Below are 21,284 nucleotides of genomic sequence, written 5' to 3' on the forward strand. Positions count from 1 at the left end.
TTTTAATTGGGGAAAAAGTGAGGTCTGCAGATGCAGGAGATCAGAGCTGAAAATGTGTTGCTGGTTAAAGCGCAGCAGGTCAGGCAGCATCCAAGGAACAGGAAATTCGGCGTTTCGGGCATAAGCCCTTCATCAGGAATGAGGAAAGTGTGTCCAGCAGGCTCAGATAAAAGGTAGGGAGGAGGGACTTGTGGGACGGGCGATGGGGATGTGACAGGTGGAAGGAGGTCAAGGTGAGGGTGATAGGCCGGAGTGGGGTGGGGGCGGAGAGGTCAGGAAGCAGATTGCAGGTTAGGAGGGCGGTGCTGAGTTCGAAGGAATCGACTGAGACAAGTTGTGGGGAGGGTAAATGTGGAAACTGGAGAAATCTGAGTTCATCCCTTGTGGTTGGAGGGGTCCCAGGCGGAAAATGAGGCGCTCTTCCTCCAACCGTCGTGTTGTTATGTTCTGGCGATGGAGGAGTCCAAGGTCCTGGATGTCCTTGGCGGAGTGGGAGGGGGAGTTAAAGCGTTGAGCCACGGGGTGGTTGGGTTGGTTGGTCCGGGTGTCCCAGAGGTGTTCGCTGAAACATTCCACAAGTAGGCTGCCCGTCTCCCCAATATAGAGGAGGCCACATCTGGTTCAGCGGATGCAATAGATGATGTGTGTGGAGGTGCAGGTGAATTTGTGGCGGATATGGAAGGATCCCTTGGGGCCTTGGAGAGAGGTAAGGGTGGAGGTGTGGGCGCAAGTTTTGCATTTCTTGCGGTTGCAGGGGAAGGTGCCGGGAGTGGAGGTTGGGTTGGTGGGGGGTGTGGACCTGACGAGGGAGTCACGGAGAGAGTGGTCTTTTCGGAATGCTGATAGGGGAGGGGAGGGAAATATATCCCTGGTGGTGGGGTCCGTTTGAAGATGGTGGAAATGACAGCGGATGATACGCTGTATATGGAGGTTGGTGGGGTGGTAGGTGAGACGACGGAGAGGGTGCAGAAGAGATTAACCTGGATCTTGCTGGGAATGGAGGAATTGAGTTATAAGGAGAAGCTGATTAGACTGGGAAGTGTTACACTGGAGAGTATGAGATTAAGCGGTAACTTCACAGAGGTTTATAATATTATGAGGGGTACAGGTAAGCTGAAGGGCTGATGTCTTTTCCCCAGAGTTGGGAATTCAAAACTGAGGGATATTTTAATGTGCGAGGAAAAAGATGTACAAATGTATTGAAAGTTAAATATTTTAGACAGAAGCTAACTTATGTGTGGAATGAACTTCCAGAAGAAGTGGTGAATTCAGGGACAGTTGCAACGTTTAAAGGACATTTCGATCAATACATGGATAATACATCAGTCTGGATGGTGCTGTGAGCAGCTGCCCTCTCTCTCCCCCTCTGAATGAATCGCTATTGGTTGTATCCCTCTGCCAATACCTGTGTAGTGCTGTGTTGAGGCTAGCAGAGTGTGGCATTGCATCACTTTAAGCACCATCGAGACACATAGATGCACAAACAGGAGTTGTTAGGACAGACACTGAGCTCATCTGGTAATTTAAACTGAACATAAAGTTATGCCCAATTCGCCTCGTAAACTATAAAAGATGCTTGACAGAGAACTCCCAAGTTCCACTGTTGAAATAAAAACAACAATTTATTTTTAAAATCTGTAAGTGAACATTTTACATCAACTATTCACAACTCTGAGACACCCTTTCTCTTAACAGCTTATTAGCCCACTCCAGCTCGACAACAATAACGCTTTCAATAAGATGCTCATTAAAATATACAAAAACTTAATTTCAAAACCACACAGCAGTTGTTGTTTACGGTATCTTCTTCAGGCTATGGATATCCCTGGGTCATCTTCTTTCTTTTATTGTGGATATTTTTCATATGGAAAGGCACTTTTGATAGACAGTGTTTCCTAATCTCTTGGATCTGTGTTTATGGCATTGACTCTGTCTGCAATTTTCAAAATGCTTGTATTTTTAATATCCAGAGCAGTGGATCCTTTCATTGGTTTGATTTTCAAAAAACAATAAATTCAAACTCAATTTCGTTTTAGTATCCTGCGGAATAATTTAAACTGATTGGTAAAACTTGAATTGTTCACCAAAGAGCAAACATTTAGATTAGATTACTTACAATGTGGAAACAGCCCTTCGGCCCAACAAGTCTATACTGACCCTCCGAAGGGCAACCCACCCAGATGCATTCCTCTACATCTAACATTATGGGCAATTTAGCGCGGCCAATTCACTTATGCTGCACATGTTTAGACAGTGGGAGGAACCCCACGCATAGACAGGGAGAATGTGCAAACTCCACACAGACTGTTGCTTGAGGCAGGAATTGAACGCGCGTCTTTGGCATGGTGTGGCAGCAGTGCTAACCACATAGCCACCGTTCCGCCATCATCTCAGGGCTTTATTTCGCAATCAAATGTTACATATTTTTAGGTATCATTGAACTCTGGGTCTGCCATCCTCTCATATCACAGGTCTCAGAACACCATTAATCCTCTCTTAATGGTACAGTACACACTTTCACCTTCATAACATTAATACCCTGAGGTCAATACAGATAAGTGGAGCCTACCCGGATTTCTCTAGCCCCGTGGTTTGTCAATAATTCATTCACTCTGTCACGTGTGTGTCAGGGCTATTGTTGCTCCATTGACAACATGTCATTCTTCGACTCCATCCGTGGGAACATAGAAGTATTTCACTTGCTCATACTCGTGTGTGTGGCAGAACTTCAGTTGTTTCATGGGGGACTGTGATGCCGTGACAATCTCAACGTTTGTAGATGGCACCAAATTTGGAAGAATCCTAAAGTATATGGAGGACAGTGTGGAATCTAACAGGACAAGAACAAGTTGATGTAGTGTTCAGGTGTATGGCGGAAGGGGATCAATGCAGAATAGTGTAAGATGATGTACTTTGGTAGGAAAGACAATGACAGAGACTTTAAAACAGGTTGCACCGCTATAAAGAGAGTGCAGGAGCAGAGGGTCCTGGGTGTATATGAGCACAGATTATAGAAGATGGCAAGACAAGTAAATATCACAAATTAGTTTAAGTATATGAACTGTTTACAGGAGGATGTGTAGGAGGGAGCCTTCGTGCTCCCTTCCTGGGATGTGGTGGTGACGATGTGTTGTGAGCCCACCCTCCTGCCCACCAAGACCGTGGGGATTCCATGTGTACCAGCTCGACACAAAAGAGAGGTGGCACCATGGCCACGGGTTCTAAGTTGTGCCAGGGGAAACAGAACTGCCAGTTGTATTAATGTGAGAATTTCCCTTCATTGCACATTGTTTCTTACACGGTTGGGGGAACGTAGATGTTTCAGAATCTCCACACAAGGCGTCCTGGTCCTCTCTGGCTCGAATCAGGTTTCACCCCACATGGTAGGAGGAGAGGGGTGAGGGAATTGATACCGGGCGCTCAAAATCCTGCTTGGATCTTTCTGTCCTATTCCAGGCAGTTTCTCCTGGGTTGGGAGGGAGGGTGGGAGTGAGAGGCCCTGCTGTTAATGCTGGTGTCGTTGGGAAGAACTGTGAGGTGTCCGGTGGGAGCCAGTCCATAGTGTTGTATCCATGCAGTGTTATTAGTTTGGGAATTGTAGCGAATGGAGAGAGAGAGAGAGAGAGAGAGAGAGAGACAGAGAGAGACAGAGAGAGAGAGAGAGAGAGAGAGGCGGGGAGGTGCTGCATGCAGTAGTGAGAATGGTGGAGCATGAACCTTATTCTGGGGAAGACGCTGTAACAGATTTACAGTGAGGGTGAGGGAGCAGAAGGAATGCATTAACCATTACACAGACAGAGCGAGGAAGGTTATTGAGGCTTGTCCTCTATTGCTGGACATTTCGTCAGCCCTCAGATCCTGCACTGGGCTGGATGGTGAGCTCAGATCATGCTTGGTTGGTCTCGTGGTGTTAACCCCTCAGGAGGAGAATGGACCACCCTGTCCCTGTAAATAATCAAGAAAAACTGTGCAGGTCAGCTTCGAACTGAGGAAACTCAACTGTGTGCCCATTGGCTTTTTGAAGATGGCACCAGTGCCAGGGTTCTCAGAATATCCAGGGGCATCCCGGCGATAGTGAGTACCTCCAGCCACGAAGGGTGTGAGAATCAGGCTGGTGTTGACTGAGAGGTACCCCATGGTGTGGGGTGGGTAGTTAATGAGGTGGGTTTGATACAATATCGTCAGGAAACTATCTCAGCCTCGTACAGACAATCTCTCTGTCACACTCAATGAAAATGATACTGAAACAAATTATTGTTTGAAATCTGCAGAACAAATGTGCATCCAAAACCGTCCATCATCCGAACTCACACCATGCAAGATGCAATTTAATTGTCTTCATTTCAACATTCTGAAACTGGTGAACACATCCTTCCATTACATGTCTTTCGATGTTGCCCTCTCTATCTATAACATCAAGCCTAGCCAATTTTGCAATATTTAAACTGATTCATCCGCAATCTCTCTCTGTCAGTGATTTTCATACCCACAGCACTCCCTTGTCATGATACAATGGTCATATGGCGCTGGAAATGGATTGGAGCTGCATATACTGTCACTTCCAGAATGGGCTGCAAGTTTCCAAACGCACAGAATCGATCTAACACAGTTTTACAGAGCAATGCACTGGAGTGGTGTACACAGCTTTACAGTTCCAAATTTACAGATTCATTCACGGATGATCGCTACATAGCTCACTGTGCTGGTCAAACTGTCTGATTAAGCTTTAAAAATCAATAAACAGTTGTGGTCTGCACAGCTCCCTGTGCTGGACAGATATCTAGTTTGGGTTTATAGATCAATGCACTGCTGTTCTCGACACAGCTTCCGGTACTGGACAGATATCTAATCCTAGTTCTTAGATCAATGCACTGCTGTGTTTTGCACAGCTCCCTGTGCTGGATAGATATCTACTCCGGGTTTATAAATGAATGTCCTGGGATTGTCTGCATAGCTCCCCGGGCTGTACAGATATCAAGTCCGGGTTTATAAAGCTGTACACTGCTGTGGTCGGCACAGGTCCTGCTCAAGTCCTACACAGTGTACTGAGTAGTACATTAGCTTTGTGTACACAGTGTTCAAAGGTGAACAGTTAACTCCTCGGGGTTGATGCTGTATGGGCTGGATCTGTGTGTTGGATTGAGAATGTGGTATACCTAACCATTTCAGTTTTTAGTTGTCATTTTTGTGACTGGACCCTCCGTCTCTCACTCTATTAATGTTGCCGTGTGCCGCCGCACAGTACATCATGTTGGTGAATACCCACTACCCTGGCAGCATCCAACACTCTTCATTCAGAAGCAGTCATAGAATCATAGACTCATAGAGATGTACAGCACGGAAACAGACCCTTCAGTCTAACCCGACAATGCCGACCAGATATCAGAATCCAATCTAGCCCCACCTGCCAGCGCCCGGCCCAAATCCCTCCAAACCCTTCTTATTCATGTACCCATCAAAATGCCTTCTAAAGGCTGCAATTATATCAGCCTCCATCATTTCATCCGGCAGCTCATTCCATACACTTACCACCCTCTGTTTGAAAAAGTTGCCCCTTAGGTTTCTTTAATATCTTTCCCATCTCACCCTAAACCTATGCCCTCCAGTTCTGGAATCCCCAATCCCAGGGAAATGGCTTTGCCTATTTACCCTATCCAGGAGCCTCATTATTTTGTAAATCTCTATAAGATCACTCCTCAGCCTCCAACGCTTCAGGGAAAACAGCCCCAGCATGTTCAGCATCTCCCTATAGTTCAAATCCTCCAACCCTGACAACATCCGAGTAAAACTTTTCTGAACACATTCAAGTTTCACAGCAACTTTCTGATAGGAAGGAGACCAGAATTGCATGCAATTTTCCAACAGTGGCGTAACCAATGTCCTGTACAGCCTCAACATGACCTGTACTCAATACTCTGACCGAAAAACGAAAGCATACCAAACGCTTTCTTCATTCTCCTATCTACCTGCGAGACAACTTTCAAGGAGCTATGAACCTGCACTCCAAGCTCTCTTTGTTCAGCATCACCCTAGGACCTTACTATTAAACGTATAAGTCCTGCTAAGATTTGCTTTCCCAAAATGCAGCACCTCGCATTTATCTGAAATATACTCTCCTCAGCACATTGGCCCATCTGGTCCAGATCCAGCTGAAATCTGAGGTAACCCTCTTCGCTGTCCACTGCACCTCCAATTCTGGTTTCGTCTGCAAACTTACTAACTGCTCCTCTTATACTCATATCCAAATGATTCATGTAAATGACAAAAAGTAGAGGACCCAGCACCGATCCTTGTGGCACTCCATTGTTCACAGACCTCCAGTCAGCCATACCCATCGTCCTCGGGTCTCCATGTAGACAGAAAGTGTGGCCTTTCAGATAAGGGCTGCCCCTTGGTACACGGCTGAAAACCCCTCGGCCAGACCACTCCCCACCGCCAACGAACTACATCAAAATATGTTTTTGGATTAGTGGTGCTGGAAGAGCACAGCAGTTCAGGCAGCATCCGAGGAGCAGCAAAATCGACGTTTCTGGCAAAAGCCTCTACCTATAGCAAAAGATCCCGTGTGCACTGGGAGCAATGGGGCCACTGGAAACATCAGGGTGGAGACCATCAGGGAAGTGGAGCAACACTTTCGATATCTGAACTCCATGTTTCATTAAGTCTTGAAATCCCTCTTAATTTATGAAATACACAGCCTTTTATCCCTCCTGAAGAAACATCACAGGTTCATGGTTACCCACATTGTATTCGATCGACTAAGATTTTGTCCATTACTTGTCCATTTACAGATTGTCTACGTCCTCATGATAACTTCAGTTCCTGCTTATCTTAGTGCCAGTTTAAATTTTGTTAGAACACGTTTGATCCATTTCTGGAAACCGTTGATATAGTTTGCAAATAGTTGAGGGCCAGCACTGGTCACTGTGTCACTACAGTGGTTAATTTGTGTTAAACTGACAGAGCCTGATTTCTCCCTAATTTATCCCTGCTCATGACTCAGTAACCGATCCTCCCCGCATTCCTGTGTAACAGGTTTAAAAGAATTAATGTTACCTTCCATTTCCTGTGTAACAGGTATGAGAGATTAAAAGGTAGGCTCCAATTGCTGAGTAACAGCCTCTAATGGCTGAATGTCATTTCTGAACAAGGGTTTATGCCCTAAACGTCGGTTCTCCTGCTCCTTGGATGCTGCCTGACAAGCTGCGCTTTTCCAGCAACACATTTTTCAGCTCTGATCTCCAGCATCTGCAGTCCTCAATTTCTCTGAGTTGATTTTAATCTACTACCAAGCCTCTTGCAAGGATGCCTTCCTTGAAGAAGCTCTCTACCTCCCTATACAAGGATTTCAGTGAGTCCCTCTCTCACTGCAACCCCCAGGTCATCTCCTCTGCCCTGAAGCTCTTCAGCCACGTTCTCCAACAGACTCGCTACCACAGTCACATCGCTTTCCTCAACCGAGTGACACCGCATGGACTCCGGACTACATTCAGAACAACAACATTTGGACCCAACCAGGACAACCAATACCTACAACAAATCTGAAGCCTCCAGCAACAGACCTCCCTCCGGATCCTCCACTCCATGCCTGCAGCCATGCGCCTCTACCTACATTCCCTGCAGTCAGCCCTACCCCAGCTCAGGACAACACTCTGACAGACCTGCAAAGGACCTCTACTGTTCATCATCCACAGAAGAATCCATACATTAAACGAAGAGTTCTTCTTAGCCATATCGGAAATTAAAGCCAGTAAGGGCCAAAAATTTCATGTACTTACCCCCACACTCCAGATTCCTCAACCATTCCAGCATATTCCATCGGTCTCCGGAAGCGCTCGGGGAACCATTAACCATGCAGCCGCTGCAGCAACTGCCGCCACGAACCATGACGTCACTTCCGCCCCCTCCGACCGAGCAGCCTCCGCGATCGCCGCCCAGCCAACTGCCTCCACGATCACCAGGGAGATCATCACTGACAGATTCGCGGCCTCCACGGGGTCCACAGCCGTTGGGAACAACACAATTTCTGCCATTGCCGCAGCCATTTCTGTCCCCGGAGTTGCTGTCGTCGCATCGCCTTCCCCCCAGTGACGTCACTCAACTGCACAACGACCAAGCTGCATGCGTCTCCGCCCTCGGGCCGATCTCCGCCCCCACGCCGAACCACGCCTCCACGCCGAACCCCGCCCCCACACTTAACCCCGCCCCCATGCATAACCCCGCCCCCACGCCAACTGTTGCTGCGGCATTAACTGCCTGAACCTGTCCACCTCTCTCACCCACTCCAATCTATCACCCTCGCAACGTACAGCCCTCCACTCTCACCGCTACAACCCTAACCACACCATCAAACCGGCAGACAAGGGAGGCGCTGTGGTAGTTTGGCACACCGATCTTTACGTTGCTGAGGCTACACGACAGCTCGTGGACAACTCCTCCTACTGCTCCGTTGACCATGACACCACCTCCCACCACCAAACCATCATCTCCTAGACCATCCAAAACCTCATCACCTCAGGGATCTCCCATTCACTGCCTCCAACCTCATCATCCCACAACCCCGCACTGCCCGTTTCTACCTCCTGCCCAAAATCCACAAACCAGACTGCCCCGGCCGAACCATTGTCTCAGCCTGCTCCTGCTCGACCGAACCTCTCTGCATACGTCGACACGGTCCTATCCCCCTTAGTCCAAGAACGCCCCACCTACGTTCGGGTCACCACCCACGCCCTTCACCTCCTCCATGATTTTCGCTTCCCCGGCCCCCAACGCCTTATCGTCACTATGGACATCCAGTCCCTATGCACCTCCATCCCCCATCACGAAGGGCTCAAAGCCCTCCGCTTCTTCCTTTCCTTCCTACCCAACCCACTTACACCCTCCTTCGACTGACTGAACTGGTCCTCACTCTGAAGGACTTCTCTTTCCAATCATCCCACTTCCTCCAAACCAAAGGAGTATCATGGGCACATGCCTGGGCCACAGCTATGCCTGCCTTTTCTTCGGATATGTGGAACAGTCCATCTTCCACAGCTATACTGGCACCACCCCAACCTTTTCCTCCACTACATCGATGACTGTATTGGCGCTACCTCATGCTCCCACGAGGAGGTTGAACAGTTCATCCACTTTACTAACATCTTTCACCCAGACCTCAAATTTACCTGCACCGTCTTAGATTCCTCCCTCCCCTTCCTAGACCTCTCCATTTCTATCTCGACCGATCGACTCAAGACGGACATTTACTATAAACCAACCGACTCCCACAGCTACCTAGATAACACCTCCTCCCACCCTGCCCCCTGTCAAAACGCCATCTCATTCCTGAAGGAGGGTTTATGCCCGAAACGTCGATTCTCCTGCTCCTTGGATGTTTCCTGACATGCTGCGCTTTTCGAACAACACGTTTTTTTTAGCTCTAATGGCTGAATGGACTAATTCTGTTCCTGTTAAAATACTTGAAGGGCTGAATAACCTGCTTCAGCGTAGGTGTAGTTGTGAATGGTGCTGCAAATTTTGGAATCATCAGTGAATAGCCCATTTCTGACGTTATGAAGGAGAGAAGGCCCTTGATGCTGCCACTGCTGCTAGCCCACAGTGTCTCACAGATGCCCAGTTTCAATTTGCTCGGTTCTTTAGAGTAATGCCCTACTTCATAGGAGGGAGTGGCACATAACACTGTGCATCAGTGTATTTAATATGAGGCTGAGACTTTCCCTCCAACAGGACTGTGTGCTGGCTGCTCCTACAGATACTGTTAGAGAAAAGGAGTTTGTTGAGAACATTTCCCTCTTCTTTGTCCCGCCGCCACTTCCCCCAGTCTGGCCCGTGTGTATTTCAGACCCTCCTTGCTCAGTCAGTGGTGGGCCTGTGAAGACACTCTTGGTGAAGGACATTGAAGTCCCATACGCAGAGGACGGAATGTGTCCATGTCACCCTCAGTGCTTCCTCTGATTTTTTTCGACATTGAAGGGAACTGAGTTATCACTGAGTGGTGGGGTGGGGGGGAGCAGGAGATGTACATCATCAGGTGATTTCCTTTACCATCTATGACCTATTACCATGAACTTTCCCGCGTTCTGGAATCAATGTTGGGTCATTGCAGGGTAAATCCTTCCCTGACTGTGTCCCAGGGTGTCCCCACCACTGGTGGGTGTGTCCTGCCGGGAGGACAGGATATGCACAGGGATGGTGATGGAGCTTCATGAAATATTAGTCATCAGGCCTGATTCTGAGGGTGTGGTTGTGTCAGAAAGTTTCCTGAAAGGGAATGTGGTGCTGGAAAATTACAGCAGGTCAGATAGCATCCGGAAGCAGGGTATTCAACATTTTAGTATAAGCCCTTCATTAGGAATGAGGCTTGCGGGCTGGTGGGGAGGGGGTGCTGAGATATAGATGGGAGGGAGCTTGGGCCAGGGCTGGGTGGAAGGTAGCTGAGAATGTGATCGGTAGATGGTGTGTAGGGAGAGGTGATAGGTCAGAGAGGAGCGTGCAGTGGATAGCGGGGAAATCTGATGGACATGTCAAGGAGTCCCCCGGAACATTTTGTCCCCAACATTCTAAAACTGACCTTCCCCGGAACATTCTGTCCCTGAAATTTTTTGTGAACAGCCGGGCGTCAGTGAATTGAACAAATGATAAGAACCTGAGTGAAGAGATCCCATTTCAGGGAGAAGGGTAGACTGTTCCGAAGTCCCCTCAGGCAGTTAAATGGGTGAATACGTTTTCACTGTGTTTACATTTCTTCACGACACAGGATCGACCACAATATAGACAAGTAGACAGAAATTTCCAAACTCCGTTTGTCTTCAGGAAACTGGGAGAGAATCGTTCAGGACAGCAAAGCTTTCACCCTCCGTGCTAGGAACTGTGAAGAAGTGACGTTTGTTTGCTCTCGACTGATCGAGTGTGTAGTAATGTTCCAGAAATCATTTGTTCTTATGGATCTGTCTCTGTGTGTTTGGGGAGGGAGCGTTTCTTGTGATTAATGTCACATTTTTGTCAGTAATTCCGAACTTCCCATTTGTTATTCCATCTCCAATTATTTTAATAAATCCCTGAATGCAGTGACACATTTGAAAATCTCACTGGATCCCCAATCAAACTGGTCCCTTTGCCTTCAGGCTGATGGATAATGTGTTTGTTTTACTTCCTCACAGTTAACGTAGTGACCATCTACATCCTGCTTTATAAAGATTGTGGATTGTCCTCATGTGTCAGACGTTACCTGGGGGCCATGGCAGCAGCGGATCTCCTGGTAATTATCCTCGACCTGATACTGAGACAAATTCCCATTGTTTACTGGGAACAGTTTTACTTTCTGCTCTCCGTCCCCGTGTGTAATATCCACGCCATCCTGCTTTATGCAGCCACTGATTGTTCTGTCTGGTTCACCGTCACTTTCACCTTTGATCGGTTTGTGGCCATTTGTTGCCAGAAGCTGAAATGTAAATATTGCAGTGAGAAAACGGCAGTTGTCGTTCTGGGAGCAGTGACTGTGCTGAGCTGTTTAAAGAATATTTTCTGGTATTTTATGCTCACGGCTTGGTATGGGCTGGGGAACAGCCCCTGGTTTTGTGCTGTAACAGACACTCTTTATGACTCCCGTGTCTGGGTCACAATCGAGTTTCTCCACCACATTTTAACCCCGGGTGTCCCATTTCTCCTGATCCTGCTGCTTAATGTTCTCACCGTCAGACACATTTTAGTGACCAGCAGAGCCCGTAGGAGACTCCGGGCTCACACCAATGGGGACGCTCAGTCCGACACAGAAATCAGAAACCGAAAAAAATCCATCATTTTACTTTTTGTGATCTCGGCCAATTTCATCCTGTTATGGTCAACGTTAATGATGTATTCTATATGGAAACGGATGAATTGGATTGGGTATCGGTCTGTGTCTCTCCATGGCTTTGTGCTGGAATTAGGCTTCATGCTGCAGCTCCTCAGTTGCTGTACAAACACCGCGATTTATGCCGTGACACAGACAAAGTTCAGACAGCACCTGAAGAATGTGCTGAAACATCCCTTCACCGAAATCCATCAATCAATTAAACTCACTCATTAATCACACCATCCTGGATTTTCTAATTTCAGTTTAGTGTTTCAGTGATGGAGCAGCCTGTCGCTGTGGTAACAGACTGAGGGTAGCGTTGGTTTATCCAACCACATCCTCCAGGGGTTACAGGGACACATTTCAATGTTTCTCACAACTAAGGGGCCAGTGAGAAAAGGCACCATCTCACTGACTGTATCCATCACTTTCATTTATAAACAATAAAAATGTTCATTAAAAAGTGTCGAGCAGCTGAGTCAACGATGTTGCTGTGTTTTTTTGTGTTGAAGAAGCTGAGCTGGAGAGAGACAAACTTCGCACCAAGTCCTGGTCCGCAGGGAAGGGAAAGGGACAGGGTCCTGAGCTCGGGAGTGGGGTCTAACTCCCTCGGTCCTTTCTTTTACTTCTGGGAACCCCAGACAAACCTGCCCTTCCCATTTCCTCTCCCCCACTCTTTCTCCTAATTTTTCGCCCTCTTTCTCATTCTCTCTCTCTCTCTCTCTCTCTCTCACACACACACACACACACACACACACACACACACACACACACACACACACACACACACACACACACACACACACACACACACACACACACACACCTCCCCGGTTTGTCCACCCACATCTACTCTGCTGTCTCTCTCCCTCCCCTTGACTCGCACTCTCCCGCAGTCTCCGTCTCCCGCCTGCAATTCCGTCTCTACCCCATTTTCCCTCTCCTCCCACTTTCCACATCTCTCTATTCGATCACCCCCATCCCGCATTATGCAGCCTCACCAGCAACCCCTAGTCTCTGGGTCAGAACGAGAGGGAAGAACAACCGGGAGAGAGCATGTCAGATACAGAAAGCGAGATGGAGATGGAGAGAGAGATTCCGTCAAAGGGAAATGGAGGAGAGTGGGTGGAGAGACACACAGAAGGAGGTGGATAGAGAGTGAGAGAAGGTGGAGAGAGAGTGAAGGAGTGGGGAGAGACGGAGATGGGGCATAGTAGTAATAGGGGGACAGAGAGAGAGAGAAGGGGAGGAGGTAATGAGAGAGAGGGGCGAGAGAGAGGGGCGAGAAAGAGTGGGCGGGAGGGAGGGTGAGACTGAGAGAGGGGCGAAGGAGGGTGTGTTAGAGGGGAGCAAGACAGAGAGAGGGGTGAAAGAGAAAGGGGTCATGACCTAGAGAGAGAGAGTAAGAAGAGAGAGAAACAAGGCGAGAGAATTATGGGAGGCGAGAGAGCGAGAAAAAGAGAGAGGGCAGAGAGAGAGAATGACTGGGTGTGAGAGTGAGGGCGTGAGAGAGATACCGGGATGAGAGATGGGGGCAGGAGAGAGCGGGATTGTAAGAGACAGATAGAGGAGGCAAGAGAGAGAGGTTGAGAGAGAGAAGGGGAGTCAAGAGAAAGAGGGAGTGTGAGAGAGTGGAATGAGAGTGCCAAGAGAGGGGACGAGAGAGAGAGGACTGAGAGAGGGGGGCATGGGAGAGCGTGAGAGAGAATGAGAGTACGAAAGAGAGAAAAAGGGTTAGAGAGAATGAGCGTGCGAGAGAGAGAATGAGACAGAGGAGCGAGAGACAGGGAGTTGATGAGAATGAGGGGGCACGACAGAGTAGTTGGGCAAGAGAGAAGGAGATGGGGTGACAGAGATGGGACGAGAGGGAGAGGGGCGAGAGAGAGGGAAAGAGAGGAGCGAGAGAGAAAGAGAGGGTGAGAGAGAGCGTGAAGGCGAGAGAGAGAGTGGGCAAGAGAGAGTTAGCGTGAGTGAGATGGAGATAAGAGAGGAGAGAGAGACAGGGGTCGAGAAAGAGAGAAAGAGAATGGGCGAGAGAGAGAGAATTGGGATGATAAAGACACAGAGGTGAGAGAGAGAGGGAGTGAGAGAGATGAGGAAAGAGAGAGAATGAGGGGCAAGGAGAGGGAGTGTGAGAGAAAGAAGGGGTTCAGGGAGTCAGTAAGATAAAGAGAAGGAAAGAGGAGCAAGACAGATTCAGGGGGAGGAGAGGGAATGATTGGTGGGGAGAGAGAGAGTGGGGCATGCGAGAGAGAAGGAAAGAGAGTGAAAAGGATATAAGGGGCAAGAGAGAGAGTGGGTGAGAGATAGAGAGAGGGGGCGATGGATGGGAGTGAAAGATAGATGGTGCGTGAGTCAGCAAGTGAGTAAGAAAGAAAGATGCAAGAGAGAGAGAGGTACGAAAGGGACAGATAGGGCGAGAGAGAGGGAGAAAAAGAGTAGGCAGAGCGAGATTGAGGGGGAACGAGAGGTAGAGGGAGAGAGCGAGAGAGAGAGATTGTGAGAAAAAGAGAGAGCGAAAGAGGCAGGGCGAGCGAGGGTGTGAAGTGAGGGAGAAAGGGGGAAGAGAGAGCACGAGAGGGGGGAGTGTGGTAAGCGGGGGGTCGAAGGAGAGAGAGAGAGAGTGAAAGGGCGAGAGAGGCAGAGTGAGAGTGAGGGGAGAGAGGAGATAGAGCGAGGGCGGAAATTGTGGTAAGCGGGGGGATCGAAGGAGAGAGAGACAGAGTGAAAGGGCGAGTTGGGCAGAGTGAGAGTGAGGGGAGAGAGGAGAGAGAGAGAGGGTCAGACAGAGTGGGCGAGAAAGAGAGAGGGGGAGAGAGTGTTTGGAGTAGAGACTGAGAGAGAGAAGGAGAGGTAGCATGCGGGAGAAAGGTTGAGCAAAAGTGGGGACGAGGAAGAGACAGAGAGAGGGACAAATGAGAGATGGAGATTTTGAGTGGGAAGAAAGAGATCGGGACGAGAGGGAGAGAGATAGAGGGGCGAGAGCGAGGAAGGCAAGAGAGAGAGAGGAGAGAGGGCCCAAGAGAGAGGGAGATGGGACCAAAGAGACAGACAGAAAGTGAGAGAGAGGGAGGGTGCGAAAGAGGGAGAGAGAGGTGAATGCGAGCGAGAGGGGACGATTGTGAGACTGTGCGAGAGATTGGGGGGCGAGAGAGAGGGACGAGAGAGGGCGACAGGGTGGGGGTGAGAGAACGAGAGAGGGGGAGAAAGCGGGTGTGGGAGAGAGAGTGAAAGAGAGAGAGGCAAGAGGGGAGAGAGAGAGTGCGAGAGAGAGGGGATTAGAGAGCGATGAGGCAAGAGCAAATGAGGGAGAGAGTTTGCAAGCGTGAGAGACCGACAGAGGGGAGCGAGTGAAAGCAACAGGGAGGTTATAAGAGACAGAAAGCAGGCCGAGTGCAAGAGACACAGAGAGATAGAGAAAAGGGGTGACCGAGAAGAGAGAGAGTGAGAGACCGAGAGAGAGAGGGGCAAGGAAGGAAGCGCGGATTTGAGAGATGGGAATAGTGAGAGAGACGGGGTAGGTGAGAGAGACAGAGGAGGAGAGGGAGAGAGCGGGATAGAGAGAGAGGGAGATGAGGGAGGGGGTCAAGTCAGAGAGAGAGAGGAATGAGGGAGAGGGGAGCAAGAGAGGTCAGCGAGAATGAGACAGAGGTGGGGTGAGAGAGAAAGAGAGAGAGTGAGACAGAGGGAGCGAGAATGAGATGGCGAAGAGGGGGTGAGAGAGAGGGGGCAAGAGAGAGAGAGTGAGAGAGAGGGGACGAGAGAGGGCGGCAGGGAGGAGGCGACAGACAGAGAGAGGGGGAGAAAGGGGTGTGTGAGAAACAGTGGGTGAGAGAGAGGAGATAGAAATAGAGCGATGAGAGCGGGCAACAGGGAAGAAAGAGAAAAATAGAGGGCGAGGGAGAGCCAAGACAGAGAGCGCGGGGATCAGATAGGGGATAGCAAGACAGAGCGAGGGGGTTGAGAGGGAGAGAGGGGGAGGGGGAGAAAAAGAGAAAGGGTGAGCGAGCCAGAGAGAAAGAGTGGGAGGGCAAGAGAATGAGTGCGAGAGAGCGAGAGAATGGGGTGAAAGAGAGGAGGCAAGTGTGAGAGCGAGCGAGAGAGAGAGGGCATGAGGGTGCAAGGGCGAGAGAGAGGAGCCAGCAAGGGCGACTGGGAGGAGGGAGAGAGAGGCCAGGGCGAGCAAGAGCGACTGGGAGAAGGTGGATGTGAGAGAGAGGGGTGGAGATAGAGAGGGAGAGAGAGTGCGAGAGAGAAGATAGCGAGAGAGCGGGGGTGAGAGAACAAGAGAGAGGAGAGAAAGGGGATGTGTGAGAGAGAGAGAGTGTCAGACATAGAGGGGGCGAGAGAGAATGACAGGGAGGAGTGATTGGGGTGGAGATGTGGAGAACTACAGTGTGAGAGAGTTGGCGAGAGAGAGAGCTGAGAGGAGAGAAAGAGGGAGAGAGGCTGCGAGAGTGAGAACGAGAGAGAGAGGGACGAGAGAGAACTGGAGAAAGAGAGATGGTGTGAAAGAGGACGAGAGAGAGACAAAGAGAAATAGAGAGAAAAGGGGGAGAGGGAGAAGCTGAGAGCGCGTGAGTGAGTGGGAAAGAGGATCAGAGAGAGAGAGACGACAAGAGCGACAGATCGAGGGCAAGGGGCCGAGAGAAAGGAGTCGAGAGAGAGGGTGCAGCGAGCGAGAGTGAAGAGTAGGGTGAGCGACAGATGGCTTGAAAGGGGCGCGAGAGCAGGACAAAGAGAGAGGGACAGAAAGGGTGCGAGCAAGAGAGACGGGGTCAAAAGAGTGGGTTGGAGAGAGAGAGGGCGAGAGCTAGAGAGAGAGAGCTGTGAGAGGGGGTGACAGGGAGTGTGCGAGAGAGAGAAATAGACAGAGGGAGAGCAAGAAAGAAAGGTGGCGAAAGGAGGCAAGATGAAGAGAAAAAGAGAGAGAGTGACAGTGGGCGAGAGAAATAGAGAGAAGGCGCGAGAGCGAGGGAGAGAGGGTCAGAGGGAGAGGGAGAGAGAGAAAAAGAGCGGGAGACAGAGAAAGAGACGTGGGCGGCACGGTGGCACAGTGGTTAGAACTGCTGTCTCACAGCGCCTGAGACCCGGGTTCAATTCCTGACTCAGGCGCCTGACTGTGTGGAGTTTGCACGTTCTCCGGGTGCTCCGCTTTCCTCCCACAGTCCAAAGGTGTGCGGGTCAGGTGAATTGGCCATGCTAAATTGCCCGTAGTGTTAGGTAAGGGGTAAATGTAGGAGTGTGGGTGGTTTGTGCTTTGGTGGGTCGGTGTGGACTTGTTGTCGAAGGGCCTGTTTCCACAGTGTAAGTAATCTAATCGAGATAAAGAGGGAGAGAGAGGGTGTTGCGAGAGAATGGGGCAAGTGTGAGAGCGTGCGAGAGAGGGCAAGGCGGTCGAAAGAATGAGAGGGAGGAGGAGAAAAGGGGTGCGAGAGAGAGGGGGTGGAGAGAGAGGGCAGGAAAGGGGATGTGAATGAGAAAGCAAGAGAGAGACAGAGACATAGGGGATGAGAGAGAGTGTGATGAGGAAAGAGCGAGCAAGTGAGGGAGAAAGCTGGTAAGAGAGAGGGGCGCGAGAGTGAAGCAATTGAAAGCAAAAGGGAGGGGATGAGGGAGAGAGCGAGAGCAAGAGAAGCAGAGATCGAGAAAGGGGTGAGCGAGGAGAGAGGATGAGTAAGACAGAGAAAGCGGGGTGAGAGAGTGTGATAGCGAGACAGATGGGGTGGGTGAGAGTGAAAGAGGGGGAGTTTGAGAGAGAGGGATAGAGAGAGGGGATGAGTGAGAGTGACAGGAAGACAAGTATGAGAGAGAGGGAGTAAGAGAGGGGAGCGAGAGAGGAGAGGGGTTGCCAAGAATGGGAGACAGATGGTGCGAGAGACTGAGTGCGAGCGAGAGAGAGAGAGAGATCGAGGGTGGGTGAGTGAGAGAGATAGGGCAACAGGCAGGGGTCTGAGACACAGAGCGTGAGAGAGAAAGTGATAGAGAGAGAGGGCGATACAGGGAGCGAGAGAAAAGTCAAGACAGAGAGAATGGGGGTCAGAAAGGGGGATAGTGAAAGAGACAGAGGGGAGGTGGAGAGAGAGAGGGGACTTTGAGTGCAAGACAGGCCGACAGGAAAGGGGTGAGAGAGGAACAAAGGGTGTGAGAGCGAGAGCGAGGGGATTAGAGAACAATGAAGCAAGAGCGAATGAGGGAGAGAGGTGGCGAGAGGGGGGGGAGAATGACAGAGGCTGAGAGCGAGAGAGTGGAGCTAGAGAGGGCGACAGGGAATGGGTGAGAGAGGGAGAATCAAAGCAAGAGCAAGAGATACCGAGAGATAGAGAAAGGGCTAAGCGAGCTAGAGAAGGAGGGGCGGATACGAGGGAGAGAGTGTGAGACAGCGAGAAAGAGAAAGCGAGAGAGATGGCGAGAGAGCGATGGGCGATGGGTGAGAGAGAGGTGGCAAGTGTGACAACGAGAGAGTGAGAGCGACAGCGAGAGAGGGCGACAGGGAGGGTGCAAGAGACAGAGAGAGAGAGAGGCGAGTTCGAGAGAAAGGCAAGACAAAGAGAGTGGGAGGAGAATGGATAGCGAGAGAGACGGGGAGTGAGACAGCCAGAGGGGTAGAAGGGCAGAGAGAGAAGTGGTGAGTGAGCGAGAGAAGGGGCGAGTGAGAGAGAGGGAGGCAAAAGAGTGAGAGGGAGGGAACAAGAGTGTAGGGCGAGTGTGAGTGAGACCAATAGAGGAACAGCGAGGAACAGGGAGGAGAGAGGATGACAGGGAGAGGGGGCGACTGACAGAGAGAAAATGAAGGTGGAAAGGGGTGTGAGAGAGAGCAAGGGTTATTGAGAGATTCCGTAGGGCAAGAGAGGGTGACTGGGTTGGGCGGAGATGCGCTAGAAAGGAGATGAGTGAGAGGGGAAGAGAGCGAGATACGTGGAGAGACACAGAGAGGGAGAGGACGAGAGTGAGAGAGGGGAGCAAGAGAGGGCGACATGGTGATCCAGAGCCAGAGCAAGAAACACAGAGAGATGGAGAACGGTGGCGAGCGACGGGTGGGGGGGAGATCGTGAGAGAGAGCAACGAGACAAGGAGAAAGAGAGGGGGAGAGAAAGAGGAAGAGAGGGGCCGGATACGAGAGAGAGTGTGAGAGAGAAAGTGAGAGTGATAGAGAGAAAGATGAAAGAGAGCATAAAGAGAGATGGGATGCAGAGAGGAGAAGAGTGAGAAAGAGAGAGGGAGCGAGAGAGAGAGGGAGCAAGAGATGGCGACAAGGAGAGGGGTGAGAGCAGAAAAGAGAGCGCGTGAGAGAGAGAGAGATAGAGAGAGAGTGTAACATGGAGGGGCTGAGAGAGAGAGAGGACATGTGCGAGAGTGAGAGAGAGAGAGTGGGCGAGAGAGAGAGAAAGGCAAGACAGAGAGAGCGGTGGCGAGTGACATCGATAGCGAGAGAGTCGGGGGAGAGGGTGTTGAGCGAGTCAGAGAAAGAGGGTCGAGAGAGGAACAGAGGGTGTGAGACCGAGAGCGAAAGAGGGGGATGAGAGAGAGCGATGAGGCAAGAGCAAATGAGGAAGAGAGATGGCGAGAGAGCAAGAGGGTGAATCAGAGAGAGGGGAGCGAGAGAGGGTGACAGGGAGGGTATGAGAGAAAGAGAGAGAGAGAGCCAGAGCGAGAGCAAAAGACGCAGAGAGATTGAAAAAGGGGTGAGTGAGTGAGAGCGAGAGTGGTGGATACGAGAGAGAGTGTGTGAGAGAGTGAGTGAGCGAGAGAGAGCAAGAGAGAGAGGGGTTGAGAGAGCCAGAGCCAGAGCCAGAGCCAGAGCTAAGGCACACAGATATGGAGAAAGGGAGCGAGAGAGAGAGCGGGAGAAAGGACGAGAAGAGAGGGTGGCGAGTGAGAGAGTGGTACAAGAGGGAGGAAAGAGGGGGCAGCTATGAGAGAGTGTGAGAAAGTGAGAGAGAGCGAGAGAGCGAGCAAGGGTGTGCAACAGCGAGGGTATGAGAAAGAGAGAGCCATAGCGAGAGCAAGAGACACAGAGAGATGGAGAAAGAGGCGAGCCACGGTGTGACAGAGGGGACAAATAAGAGAGAGAGTTAAAGAGTGAGCGAGGGAGACAGAGAGCGAGAGATAGCAAGAGAGAGAGGGTACGAGAGAGCGAGAAAGAGAGATGGACGGAAGCGAGAGAGAAAAAGACAAAACAGAGAGAGCGGGAGTGAGAGATGAGGATAGCAGGAGAGACAGAGGGGGAGAGGGAGAGACAGAGAGAGGAATTGAGCGAGGTCGAGAGAGGGACGAGAGGGGACGACAGAGCGAGGGTTGAGAGAGGAGGAGATGGTGCGAGAGTGAGACCGAGAGCAAGCGAGATCAGTTGACAGAGCACGATTAGGCAAGAACGAATGAGGGAGAGAGGTGGCGAGAGAAGGAGAGGGTGTGAACGACAAAGGGTGAGAGTGAGAGAGGGCAACATGGAGGCGTCAGAGCGAGAGAGCCAGAGAGAGAGCAAGAGACGCAGATAGATGGAGAGCGAGAGAGATACGAGAGAGTGAGAGAATGAGGGAGATTCAGTACAAGAGAGAGGGAGGGCGACACGGAGAGTGCTGAGAGACGAAGATTGTGTGTGAAAGCGAAAGGGGAACAGAGAGTGCGAATGAGGGAGAGAGGTAGCAATTGAGAGAGAGGTCAGGAGTGAGAGAGGGAGACAGAGAGGGGATGCGAGAGAGAGAGGTCAAGAGATGAAGTGAGATAAAGAAAAGGACGATCAAGTGAGAGAGAGTGCGAGGGAGAGGGAGAGAGAGAGAGACAAGGCTAGCGTGAGACAGAGAGATAAGAGAGACGGGCGTGAGAGAGAGTGGGCATGAGAGGGAGGGATGGCCAAGAGAGCAAGGGAGACAGAAAAGAGAGAGAGAGAGAGAGAGAGAGAGAGCGAGAGAGAGGGAGATAGAGAGCCGGGGAGAGAGAGAGGCATGGAAAGAGAGGAGAGCAAGAGATGGAGCAAGAGAGACAGGAATAAGAGAGAGTGGGAATGAGAAAAGAGAGAGATTGGGCGAGTGACAGAGGGGGAGGAGAGACCGAGAGCGAGCGAGTGAGTGAGGCAGAGAGACGAAACAAGCATGAGAGCAAGCGCGAGAGAGAGTGAGTGAGTGGAGGCGAGAGAGGGTGATAGCAAGAGAAAGAGGGGGCGTGAGAGAGGAAGGGGAGAGAAGGGGAGAGCAAGAGAGAGAGAGAGGAGTGAGAGAGAGAGGAATGAGAGAGGGGAAGCGAGAAGAGCGAGAGAAGGGATGAGAGATAGTGAGGGGGCGAGAGAGTGAGAGCGAGGGGCGAGAGAGAGGAGGAGAGTGTCAGAGCGAGCAAGAGTGAGCTAGCAGGCGCGAGAAAGGGCGAGAGGACGAAAGACAGGGGAGAAAGGGCGTATGACAGAGAGTGAGAGAGGGCGAGAGATAGAGAGGGGCGAGATAGGGTGACGGGGCGG

The sequence above is a fragment of the Hemiscyllium ocellatum genome, chromosome 18 (genome assembly GCF_020745735.1).
Source record: "Hemiscyllium ocellatum isolate sHemOce1 chromosome 18, sHemOce1.pat.X.cur, whole genome shotgun sequence".
Taxonomy (NCBI): Eukaryota; Metazoa; Chordata; class Chondrichthyes; order Orectolobiformes; family Hemiscylliidae; genus Hemiscyllium; species Hemiscyllium ocellatum.